This window comes from Lactuca serriola, chromosome 5 (genome assembly GCF_051521515.1).
Source record: "Lactuca serriola cultivar US96UC23 chromosome 5, Lser_US96UC23_V15, whole genome shotgun sequence".
In the NCBI taxonomy this organism is placed as follows: Eukaryota; Viridiplantae; Streptophyta; class Magnoliopsida; order Asterales; family Asteraceae; genus Lactuca; species Lactuca serriola.
The window spans coordinates 314,996,790-315,010,217 of NC_136412.1; positions in this window are offsets into that span (position 1 = coordinate 314,996,790).

The window sequence follows — 13,428 nt, forward strand, 5'->3', positions numbered from 1 at the left end:
GGATTTAATTGATATTCAACTCATTTAATTAATTAAAACTATTTAATTAATTACCAAAATAATTTATAATTAATTTATTAATTTCTTAATAAATTAACAACTTGTTTTCTTCATTTCCTTAATATTACCAACTAGTTAATGGTCGTGAACACTATTTTCAACAATCTCCCACTTGGACAAGTTGTTAACTTTTTAAGGTCTTAATACTTCTCAAATAACTAACAAAGAGTTAGTCATCCAATGCAACTGGCAAACACTTGATCTTAATCAAGTTTAACATTTAGATAAGTGATCAGTTATTCCTTTGTCCTAGATATCTATATGAACTTGAGACGTAGATAATGGGCAATCCCAGAGTTTTAAATTTTTTCCCGATAAAGATTTCTGACAATCACATCTGACTTCTAAATCGAATAAATCAATTTAGTTAGGGCGTGGCTAGGCACATTAGATGTCATTACTAAATCATCAGGGACCCAAGGATATCGCTTATCCTATTAAGTCAGAAGTAATAAATAAACTTTTACTACATAGTTTTTGTCTACCAGTCTAATCGTACATGGACATACCCTTTAATATTTTGTTACTATCAGTTATAGATAACGTTGGAGTAGACCAATGTACAACATATTTCGTAAGCAAAACTCCATATGCATCTTGGTTTGAAGAATAAAATATATTATCGACTTAGAATTACTCGTGACTAGATCCATGAAGTAATCTCTAAGTGCAGGTTGTTCCAATACCTAAAATCATCATTTCAAGTACTCGTGTAGTGTTATCGCAATGTCTAATCTTGTATGGTCCAATCACCTAACACTCATGACAGTCTTAAATTCCAATACTCACTCCCGAGAGTACGACCGAGTGTGGGGTTTTGAACATAATTAAATATTCTAGAAGTGGTTTCATTACAAGCAAAAACGAACCACAGTATTGAATAACACATCTTTGATAACAATAAATACTCTTTATTAAGTATCTATGAAATAAACATCAAAACGGGTACAATTCATATTGCTATACATTTATGAATTAAATCAAACTAATGCAAGTGTGTCTAAGCCAATTCATTTATAGATCAAATGTCTCAAGGCTTTGCCTGACTAACATATTTGGTGGGTTGATATTATATAGTCATATATTTTGTGCAATATTTAAGTGCATTTAGATACACTTTAGCCATTTATAAAGATATTTGGTACTTATTATGTTTAAAATCTATTTTGTAGCCGAAGAGTCATTCTCATGGAAAAAAGGAGTTAAAACGCAAGCTAGAAGCTAAGGACCAGAAGCATTCATAAAAAAGAAGAAATCGTACAATAAAGTGGTCACCACATCATGGTGTTTATCTTGCCACGACGTGGTGATGTTTCAATCGTAGATGATTCTCGGATGACATGCATGGGAAACTTGGAGGCTACATGAAAGAAGTGTCCACCACGACATGGTGGCGTGTTTTTGGAAAGATATTTAACCGATTATTAGGTCAGAATACGGAGGCATGTTGCAATTATCTATGAATTTTGACGACCAAAACCCTCTTAGAAACCCCAAGAAGGCCATATATGGATTGAAAAACAAGATTCGAAGAGAGCCAAAGACGAGAGGCGATAATTCATTCAATTTGCTTGATTTCAATCCATTATGGTGTATTATTTGGTGCTCATCCAAGCTAACACAACGCCATTTAGTAAAAGCACAAATTTCAACTGCGAACAAAATTGTCTTTATTGGTGTGGAACTTATCATCAATGTAACCTTTATATTTATAACTTCCATACTAAGACTATTTCCTTTGTCCTCCTAAGAAACAAAATAATATACTTGATTTTGATTCATTAATTCTTTCCAAGTTGATATGATCATATTTTTCATGCTCAATACATACAAGTCATCAAATCTAGTACTAGTCATGATCGATCCCATAAGCAAATGTTCGTGGGATATGACCCATCTCTTCTAAATCAATTATAGAACTAGGACATTAGCATTTCTCAAATGTCATGCCATACTTTAATAACATGAACTTTCTAGAAGTTTTAAGTCTCGAGTTTCCTCAAGATTCCATGCTTCGTGCTTAATCCTATGAATTACTCAGATAGATCCTCGTGTGCTATTCTCACTTGTTAATCTAGGTGAATCAATTCCAAAGCTAAGCCAAGTTGTTACACCTACTAAGTTAGAACATTGTGTATTATCCAAATACGTTGGTGACAGTTTTACTCCTATTAGCATTCACATATATGACTCATATTTGTTTTTCAAAATTCAAAACTCCTTGAATTTTCTTATTGAAACAAGTATTCTAATTACACCCACTGGATTTAACATACTTATGGTCTACCTTCGTTTCTTGAAATTCAAAACTCCTTGAATTATGTCATTAAAACAAGGATTCCATTATACGAGATGATTGTCTCGGTTCATAAATGAACTTCATAAGCTTACACATTCTACACAACCAATCTTGGTTTGACCATGTGTTTGTTTACATCCATATTGCTACCTTTTGAAGATCTACTTACGCTTAATAATTAAGGCTAAGTGCTTGATCAATTAAGTTTCAAACTATATGGATTGAATATCGCTCCCCATGTCATTCTTCCACCGTTCAAACCTTTTAGGGCTTGCCATGACTTCCAATACTTGGCATACTCTAACTGTCATCTACCAGTGACTCATATTCCTCAGTAATATAGATTTTATATAATTAGGTTTATGATGTCCTTTATCAAGTCTTATTAGGAAGAGTTGGAGTTATGTTAGTTTTCATAATAGAATTTTTCAATATCGAATTGAAAGTTGGGACCAACCTTAGGTTCTTCGTTGGTTGACTCTTGATCCTTATCAAGATCAGTCTGACTCCCACTAACTCTTTTGGATATTTGTAAAGTCCCAAAAATAATGACACAAATTTTTCGTTTTTAGATTAATAAATCATTAATGCATAACATCTCTATAAAACCAAGGTAATCAAGATTTATCAAACTATCATTAAATCAATGTAATTTACAGAATGCGGAAACATGTCGCGTGTGCTCTGCAATCATCCCGAGCCCTTCCATTTTGAAAACCGAAGTACCTGAAAATATAAACTGAAAAACCGTAACCACAAAGCTTAGTGAGTTCCCCAAGATACCACATACATAAATCACATACTAGGCCCCCGCCCTCCATCGGGCCTTGCCCAGTCTCGAGTCCTACTCGGCCTTGGTCCCGCCCGACATCGATCCTCGCTCGGATTACAAATTTGTCATTCACTAGGCCCCACCTGACATTAGTCCTCGCCCGATACACACATAATCATATAAACATATAACCTACTAGCACATGCAATAATCACAAACACTATAGCATTCCATACAGTCATCGAGCCCTGCTCGGTATCAGGCCTCGCCCGATAATCATAAAAAAACACATACTGGTAACTAACATACTATATCCTCATCAGGCCCCATTTGGCATCAGGCCTTGCCCGGTAAGCATATCATCATATAACACGTGTAAGAGTCGGACATAAATCTAGCATCCTAACATAAAGCCATAGGCCAAAATTGGTGTCTATGACCCACTAAACCCAATGAGGAGACTCACCTCGCACTTCCGAAACACAAAGACGATCAATGACTGCTGGCTAACAGATTCCCTAAACTGTTAATATCAAAACAACACCCAATTATCAATTGGGTTCCAAACCATAACCATAAATCCATACTCAGGGTAAAAAGACCATTTTACCCATAACCTAGCTTGGTCCAAGACCAAGGCCCAAACTCACAACTTGAAAGGCCCAAACGCCAAATAACCAAACAAGGCCCAATTAAGGCTACTTTTTCCAAATTGGGCCCAAACCCATTACATAGGCCTTACCCTAAAGCCCAAATAATACTCCTAGTCCAAGACACTTATATTCAGATGGCCCATTAAGAACTCAAACACCCAAGCCCAACACGAAGCTTAAAAAGCCCAAACCCTCCTGACTGAGTACGTGGGGCATACTCAGTTGTACGCTAAGCGTACATGCAATTTGGCTTGTACATTGCGCGTACAAACTTGTATCCCCAATGTACTCATCAATTAAGCCAAAACTCCATTAAGCACTTAATGCTCAAGAGTAGGATTCGAAACCACGTATCTACTTCTTAAAGAACGTTTATAACCATAAACTCATTGACTTGATGACTTTGCATGCCCCAAATATAACATCCATAAATTTTACACCAAATTTAAACTTTTTCAATCATAAATAAAAACCAAATAGCATTGTTTACAAAATGTTTTCAAATCATTTTCCATCAGAGTGTCCCAAAAATCATAACATAAGGATGAGGAGCGGTACGGTCACGCCTTCGCCTTTCCATGATCTCCTGAAGTACCTGAAACAATAAACTGAAAACTGTAAGCCCGAGGGCTTAGTGAGCTACCCCCAAAATACCAATACCGCACTGACAATACCATATCAGTAATAATCAATCCATCATCATGCATACTGGGCCATCAGCCTGACTGGACCGCCCTACCAAGCCTACAGTCTGTCTGAATCTATCCCGAGCCTTCGGCATGACTGGTCCGCCACGTGGGCCTACAGTCTCCCCGGACCGCTCATAGGGTATATTGGCCTTCAGCACAAAGCAGGACCGCCTCAACCCATCCACCAGCAAATAACCATGTGCGCATACTATCATATACATGCATATACAAACATCAAACATATCTGTCACACTGATCATCAATCATAGAATTTTCCTATAACTAGAGTACCAACCTAGCAGGTCACTAACATACCAATACCTACGGATCATAAGAGTATAACATATTGTCTACCCCCGATTCCGATCTAACAGATCATAACCACATGTAGCATACCATAACAATAACAACTTAAGGGCCGGCCTTGGTGCCTTAGACCCTATCGATATAGTGGGGATAACTCACCTCGCAGATGTCGACACGAAAGGTAAACTCCAACTCTCGGATCACTTGACACAGGTTCCACCACCTATCATCATAGTACATCATACTCATAAGTCCTTAACCTTGTAAGGTACTCCATAACCCACTAGTCATTCCCTGGTCAAAGTCAAAGTCCTCAGTCAAGGTCAACAGTCCATGTTGACCTTAACTCGTCGAGTACCCTTGGCTACTCGCCGAGTTCCCTGAAGTACATTCCAACTCGCCGAGTCATCGGAGTGACTCGTCGAGTTCCTTTGATTCTCGATCAAACTTAAGGTCACCCATCGAGTTCCCTCCTTGCGACTCGACGGATACACACTCATACATATCCCAGAGAAAACTCATCCGACTCGCCGATTTGTTCTTCAAATCGTCGAGTCTTATGGCGATCTTCATCGGACTCGCCGAGTTGTTCATCCAACTCATCGAGTTCACGGCCATCTTCATGTGACTCCCCGAGTCCATTCAGTCCTTTTCCTCCATACATGCATATTTTGAGCCATGCAACGGCTCCAACTCATAGATCCAAGCTTCTAGGGCATGCTTATCACATAAAGTTGCAAACTTTACGTGCATGCATGACTATAAAGGCTCTAAATGTCTATTCTAAGTTCTTAATGGAACTTCATGCTCAAGAGGGACCTTAATCACAACCAAGACTGTGACTTTATGCTTCTAGAATCCAAGGAGGGTCCAGATCTGAAGTTACAACTTCAGATCTAGCCCATAGCTCATCATACCAACTTGAAAATCCATAAAAAGCCCTAGAAGCTCAACAAAAGGGAAAAAGGGAAGTAAGAATGGCACTTTGATACCTCCAAAGGATGCTAGCTGAGGTACATCCTGCTTCCCACTCCTTTCTTGCTTCAATTTCCTTTGCACTCTTAGCTTTCTTCCTCCAAGATCCTATTTTCCAAGCTTCAAACACCACACCAATGCACACACACGAATTAGGGTTTTAAGGGGCTCTCAAAGACTGTAAAGATGCCAATGGAGGCTAAGGCTCCTTTAAATAGGGGTGCAAACCCTGGGATTTAGGGTTTCTACTGCCAGCTCCTACTCGCCGAGTCCCAACATGGACTCGTCGAGTAGGTCACTTAACACGCGATCCCACCCCGTTGCTACTCGACGAGTAGGTCAACCAACTCGTCGAGTAGAGCTTAACCCAATAAATCTTATTTAAGCAATACATGAGAATTAGGGCGTTACACCAAAAGAACCCAACATCAAAACAAAGCATTATACTTTCACCAAATGGACACCGTCTCATACATGGGGGATTCCAAACCCTAAAGGAGACAACTTTAAGCATCTAGAACATCAGAAACACCAACAGTGGCAACCCATAGCTCCTAGAGTGGTACTAAACCACTAGATCTCATTCTTGGGACCAAAATGAACCAAAAACTCATATAAACTAGATCTAAGCCAACAATGAACAAGATCAAAGTTTTTTTTAGCTCAAACAAGCTGGAAATGAAGCACATAATCAAGATCCACAAGCTCATCCTTGATCCACAACCTTGCATCAAACTCCATTTTCTTGGAAATGACCCAAAAACACTAAAATGCACATCATGAGCTAAAAATTACAACCATGGAGCCTTAGAGATGATTTATAGGGTTTTGGGGGCTTGGAGGCTGGTATAGGGACCAACCAAAAAGACTTAATGAGATTATATATGGTACAACTCCATGAATTAGGGTTTTCACTTTCCCTCAAACGCCCCATACTACCTTCCACACCTACTCGTAGTTGTCTCAGAGAGTCATCACAACACCCTAACAATACTTGCTAGCATATTCATACGCTTAATCCTCACACCCTAAAGGAATGTTATATATATATATATATATATATATATATATATATATATATATATATATCAAAACTAGTCGCCTGACCCCACACGACTCATCCATGAAACTTCCACCAACCCTACAACGCTCGTGTATGCTAGCCATACATAACACTAGACTCTATAGACATTTGAATATTTGATCCTTCCCTAAGCCCTTCATCAAACAAGAACAAGAAACAAGGCTAAACCAAACATTCTTAGGCTATAAGATCTTAGTTATGTACAACCATGATGCATACATTAAGCAACTACAGTAATGATGTCAATTCCATTAGAGAAGAACCCTAGGCTATCAAGCATCATATAATCAGGCAAATCTATCATGCAAAACCTGGAGATCCCTGGCCTATCTCTAGCATGTTGTTCTAACATATCACAATATCATATAACAATATGGTATTTTGGGGTCTACTTACTGGCTCCGGCTGATCGTACACCTCACATCCTCCTTGATTATTTTGAAAACCATTTTAAAAATATTTTCCTTAGTTTGAGATTGGATTCACACGAGTGTTCCTCTAATTCACTCAAACCAAAGCTCTGATACCAACTTGTAACATTCGTAAAAATTCATAAAAATTTAAACTTTTTCAACCAAATAAAAATCATAATTGTTTACATTGTAGTTTTCAAAATAGTTTAAACATCAGAGTTTTTCCCAAAATCATAAAACATAATATGAGGATGTGCACGATCACACCTTCGCCTTCCTGGGATCCTCTGAGGTACCTGAAAACATAATCTAAAACTGTAAGCCCAAATCTTAGTGAGTTCCCTCAAAATACCAATACATAGTAGATAGCACAAATACAATAACAACACGTAATGGGTTCATAGCTAACATACTAGATTACCCCTAAGCCTACAACATAAGTCTGGCCTACCCCCTGGGCCCACAGTTTATGTCTGGCTTGCTCCTCGGCCTGACCAGTCCTCAGATTGATTACCATTAAGCCCTCAGTACGAGTCTGACATACCCTTCTCGGCCTTCAGCTTGTATCTGGAATACTGATGAGCCCTCATTATGAGTCTGAATAATTCCCCTATTTGACAGGTAAAAACGAGTTTAATGGTCTATTGCGCAAAAAAAGTTTAGTGACAAAATCAGAAAAATGATTAAAATGTAATGTGCTATAGTGATATTTTCCCTTATAATTGTATCTATGAGGGTGTGTGCCTAAACTTAAAAAATGAGCTTTTAAACTTATTACCAGTTCCATATGGGTATAAGTTAAAAAAAAGTGTTTGGGTAAGAACTTTTTTAAAAACAACTTAGAGACCTCTAATAAGTCATTTTTGATAGACAAAATTACATGACTGGTCCCCATGATTTACCAAAAGTTTCAATTTCAGTCCATACTAATTTTTTTTTTGACGAACATGATCCATATGGTTTCTAAAACTTACATGGTTGATCCTTGTGGTTTATTTTTGTTACAAACTTGATTTGAAATTACTATGATACCATTTTACAATTTAATTTTCCTTTTTTCATTTATGTAATTTTCCTTAAAAAAGAAAAAACCCAACCCCCATTCATCCTGTCTTCTCTTTCTCTCTCACCCTTTATCCTTTTCTCTTTCTCTCTCAACAACCTTCTTCATTGTTCAATCACTTCAGCTGTCACCTTCCTCCACCCTATCACTACATTAATTTTCCTCACACGTTCCATGATTTCGTCAATAAACAAACAATTGGTGGAGATCCAAATATGATAACTAATGGCGGTCATCACTCATCACAACCATTGTATCTACAAACAACCAGTAAAGTCATGAATACTTGAGGATTAGAATAGGGAAACATAACCATGACATCCTAGATTCATATAGAACCATGACATCCTAGATTCATATAGAATATAACATTGTTCCTCTATTACATTCCAGAACAAGAAAAGCAAACACTACAAGTAGGCAAAATCCTAAAAAGGGCATTTGAAACGATACATAAAAATGTATAGATCTCACAACAACAAAACATAAAGGATAAAAGACTATATGAAGAGCAACTATTCCACTGGACAGAAAAATAATAGTATTGTAACACTCAGTTTCGGACTTGCTTCTTTATTCAGGGCTGCGGCCCAATCTTCAAAGTTCATGAGGCTTAGAGCCTTGGAAAGAAAGGATTTGGCCCATTTCAGATGTGGGAGTCATAGTATAAGTGATCCAAGTGTTCGATTGTGTCTTCGGAGGCCAAAGGTATAATCGTAATTGGATATCTCAATCTTTTATGGATTTTGGCTTTTGTTCAGGAGGTCTTAAGGGTTGGGTGTGTTGTTAGGAGCGTAGGGATTCTCTCCACCTTTTCATGGATATAAGGTTCATTGGATTTTGGCTTTTGTTCAGGAGGTCTTAAGGGTTGGGTGTGTTGTTAGGAGCGTAGGGATTCTCTCCACCTTTTCATGGATATAAGGTTCGTTGGAAACAAACCTAGGATGAGGGAGTTATGGTATTTTGAAGAATTTGGCAGTATTGTCCCCTGATGGAAATATTTGGCAAATCAGTCCCATGCATGCAAGGAGGGTAAGCACGTGTTGGTTGAGTACGCCCAACGTAATCTGGGGTACGCCCAACGTAAATTTCAAAATGGACGCAGGGGGTTTGAGCTGTACGCCCAACATACTGGAACTATGCCCAACGTAGTGTGCAGGATCCCAAAACCCTAAATTTTAGAGTTGACTCACTATTTAAACACCTTAAATCCCAGGTGTGAGCCTCTCTTTCATCCTTCATTGTCATAAACCCTAATCTCAATCTGTAGCCTCATCCAAGGGTGTTGCGAGCCTTTTTATGTGCATCTTTGGTGGGTTTTAGTGTATATTCAAGAGTGGAAGTGTTTGCAAGGTGGTCAATCAAGGGGAAGGCTTGTGGATTTGGACTATTTGTTACATTCTTAGCTCATAAAAAGGTAAAAAGTTCTTAAATTTCCCTTTAGAAGTTGAGAAATAAGATTATGTGGGTTTTGGTCCCATTTGACCTCAAGAGTGAGATCTAGTGGTTGGACACCACTCTAGGAGCTTTGAGTTGCCACTTTTACCAGTTCTAAGGTCATAAGTTCATAAAAATGCTTGCTTGGTGTTTAGAAATGTCCCAAGCATGTTCTTGTTGGGTCTTAATGGATTTAAATGGTTATTGGGTCCTATTGAGTCATGTAAATGCATAAAGGTGCCGACTTTATGCATTAAGAACTTAGTTGGAAGGTGTTCTGAGATTTTGATGGAAGGACTTAAGAGATTAAGTCATGATATGAGTTTTGGAGAAATAACGGGTATGCCTCGCATAAATCCATGTATGCCCCGCGTACTGACTTGAGCCCCTAATATGTATCCTTGAGTACGCTAAGCGTACTTAGGGGGTACGCCTTGAGTACACACATTTGTAGGATTTTGGGCTTGTTCATGTTTGGGCTTCATACTTGGATTTGAGTTTTGTGTGTTGGGATTATTGGTCAGAGGAATCTTAGAGTCATGGACTCTTGTTTAGGCATGTCTAGTTGGGCGTAAGTTTTGTATTGGGCCTTGGTGGGCCTAATGGTTTTGGACTTTTGGGCCATCGGAGATTTATTATTGGACCAGAAATTGTTGGGCTTTAGGATAAGGCCCATATAGGGTTGGACCTAATTTGGAAAATTAGGCCATTAGCGGGCTTTTATGTATTTTATAGTTTTGGGCCTTTTTGGTTTCGGGCTTGGGCCTTAGTTTTGGTTCATGTTGGGTCAAGGGTAAAATGGTCATTTTACCCCAAGTATGGATTATGGATCATAGTTTGAAACCCAATGACTAATCGGGTGATATTCTGGTATTGATAGCTCGGGAAGTCGTCAGGTCAGTAGCTAAGGATTTCTTGTAGTGAGCTTCAACATTCAAGGTGAGTCTCCTCACTGTTTTATGGGTCGAAGGCACCAATGCCGACCCATTTGGTTTATGTATGGTAGGAAGACCCGGAGGTAACCCTTGGTATTTTGCATGAAAGACCAGAAGGTGGCTCCTGGTAATTTGTATGAAAGACCAGAGTCTGAACTCTGACAAATGTTAGTTAAGTAGTTGTAGATTGTATGCTAGTTGTCTTTATGATACTTGCATGGAAGACCGGGAGGTGGCTCCTGGCACTTGTGTAACATCCAAAATTTCAAAACAATTAAAACTTTTCAAAATCACCCATTTTATTAACGTTGTTACAAAAGGTTTTCAATACATTATTTAACAGAGTAATTTCCCAGGTTTATATCATAAGACACCAACGCGAGGAACGGTACGATCACGCCTTTGCCTTGCCACAGACTCTTGAGAACCTGAAACATAAAACCACAACTGTAAGCCCGAAAGCTTAGTGAGATACCCCCAGAATACCAACCACATATACGCCTTTCCAGGCCCTGACCTTCCGGTCCATCACACAACATATTGCCTTCCGGCCCATAACATATCGCCTTCCGGCCCATAAGCATAAAATGCATATATATAACATAACAAATAATCATATAGCAGTTCATAGACAACAATCGATCAACAGACCACATATCATAGCATTACTCTAAACAAGATACCGATCTAGCCGGTCACTATCATAACATTACCCTATGAATCAGTCAACATACTAAATGCATACATACGCCTTTCCAGGCCATGACCTTCCGGTCCACATAGTAATGCCTTCCGGCCTGTAACATATAATGACAACTACCCGGATTTCCATCCGGTAAAAAGGGTCGGCCTTGGTGCCATAAACCCTAGCGGTATAGTGAGGATAACTCACCTCGAAACTGCCGACTGAACAGATAGCTCAAGCTGCTCCGATCACTGATACGATCTCCACCTCTAGATAGTCACCAATGCACTGAACTCAAACAATAAACAACAATTACCAAAATACCCCTGAAACCACTGGTCAATCCTTGATCAAAGACAAGGTCAAAGTCAACCCCTGACTGACCCTACTCGCCGAGTCAACCATATGACTCGCCGAGTCCCCATACTCAGAACTTCACTTAACCCGCGACCTAACTCGCCGAGTCACCCCAAGACTCGCCGAGTTCAACGACTCTGAGTCCACTCGCCCTTGACTAACCGATTCCTTAAGATTCCTTTTCTACACGTCGAGTATCCCCTTTTTACTCGACGAGTTCCTCCTGGAAGAATCGCGAGGCCACCCCGACTCAACTCGCCGAGTCTGAAGAACAACTCGACGAGTCCCAGTGAATCTTCAAGCTACTCGCCGAGTCTGAAGAACAACTCGGCGAGTCCCAGTAAATCTTCAAGCTACTCGCCGAGTCTGATCATTGGACTCGGCGAGTCCATGCCATGCAGACGAGCAACTGCTTCCTGAAATACGTATGGTCCCGAGATATACAATCATGGGACTTTCTGGACTTCTAAACATCTTATTACTGGGGTATAATCGTCTGGGTAATAACATAATAACCCATCTAATCACTAAATGGGTTTCATAAACCCTAGATTCGTATACACATCAAAATAACAGAAATGGTCCGAGTATTACCTGAAAACGCACCCTCTGTGTCCCCAAACCTCAGGACTCGATCCTCCTTGATATTCCTTTGGCCAAACTCTTCTTCTTCTTGCCTAACAAGTTCCTCCAAGTTCCAATAGCTTTCTCTCCTGCTCTAGACGTCCACAACGATTAGGGTTCTTCTCAATCGGCCAAAAGACGGACAATGACGGCCTAAGAGGCGTTATATACGATCCAAAACCAAACGGCTAGGGTTTCTGCTGAACAGCGTCGACTCGCCGAGTCCATATCTGGACTCGTCGAGTCCAGTCGCGAACCCGCGACCAAGTCTGCGGTCCTACTCGGCGAGTCTGGCTCCAACTCGCCAAGTCCCTTCTTAAAACACCCCCAAAATCATAATTATATCAATATTTGGAATTCCGGACTGTTACAACTCTCCCCCACTAGAACTAGACTTGGCCCTCGAAGTCTCACTCTGAAAATAGCTCCGGATGCTGCTCCCACATCTCACGTTCCAGCTCACCGGTCATTTCTGGCCCATCCGGTGCTGCCACCGAACTAATACTAGAGGTATCTCCTTATACCTCATAGTCTCGATCTTCCGATTTCTGATGACCACTGGTCTCTCAGCATAATTCAGGCCCACATCCTCCTGAATATCTTCTAATGGGGCCACTGCCGACTCATCAGCTAAGCACTTCCTCAATTGCGACACATGGAAGGTGTCGTGGATCTGTCCCCACTCCGCTGGCAACTCCAATCGATAGGCTACCCGGCCTATCCTTGCAATCACCCGAAATTGCCCAATGTACCGGGGGCCCAACTTGCCCTTCTTCTTGAATCGAATCACTCCTCTCCAAAGAGAGGCCTTCGGGAGTACGAAGTCGCCGACCTGAAACTCAAGCTCAGATCGGTGGCTGTCTGCATAACTTTTCCTGTCGGCTCTGGGCGGTCAATAACCTCTGTCTCATCTGCTGAATCTGCTCTATCGACTGAAGCCCGATCTCTGTACTGTCCATCGCTCTCTGTAACCGAGAATTACCCAAGATGCAACTCTGCTCTAAATCCCAACAATCACTCGACCAATAAGGGTTAGGAAACCATGAACCACCGGATCCCCGATCCAAAGCCCACTT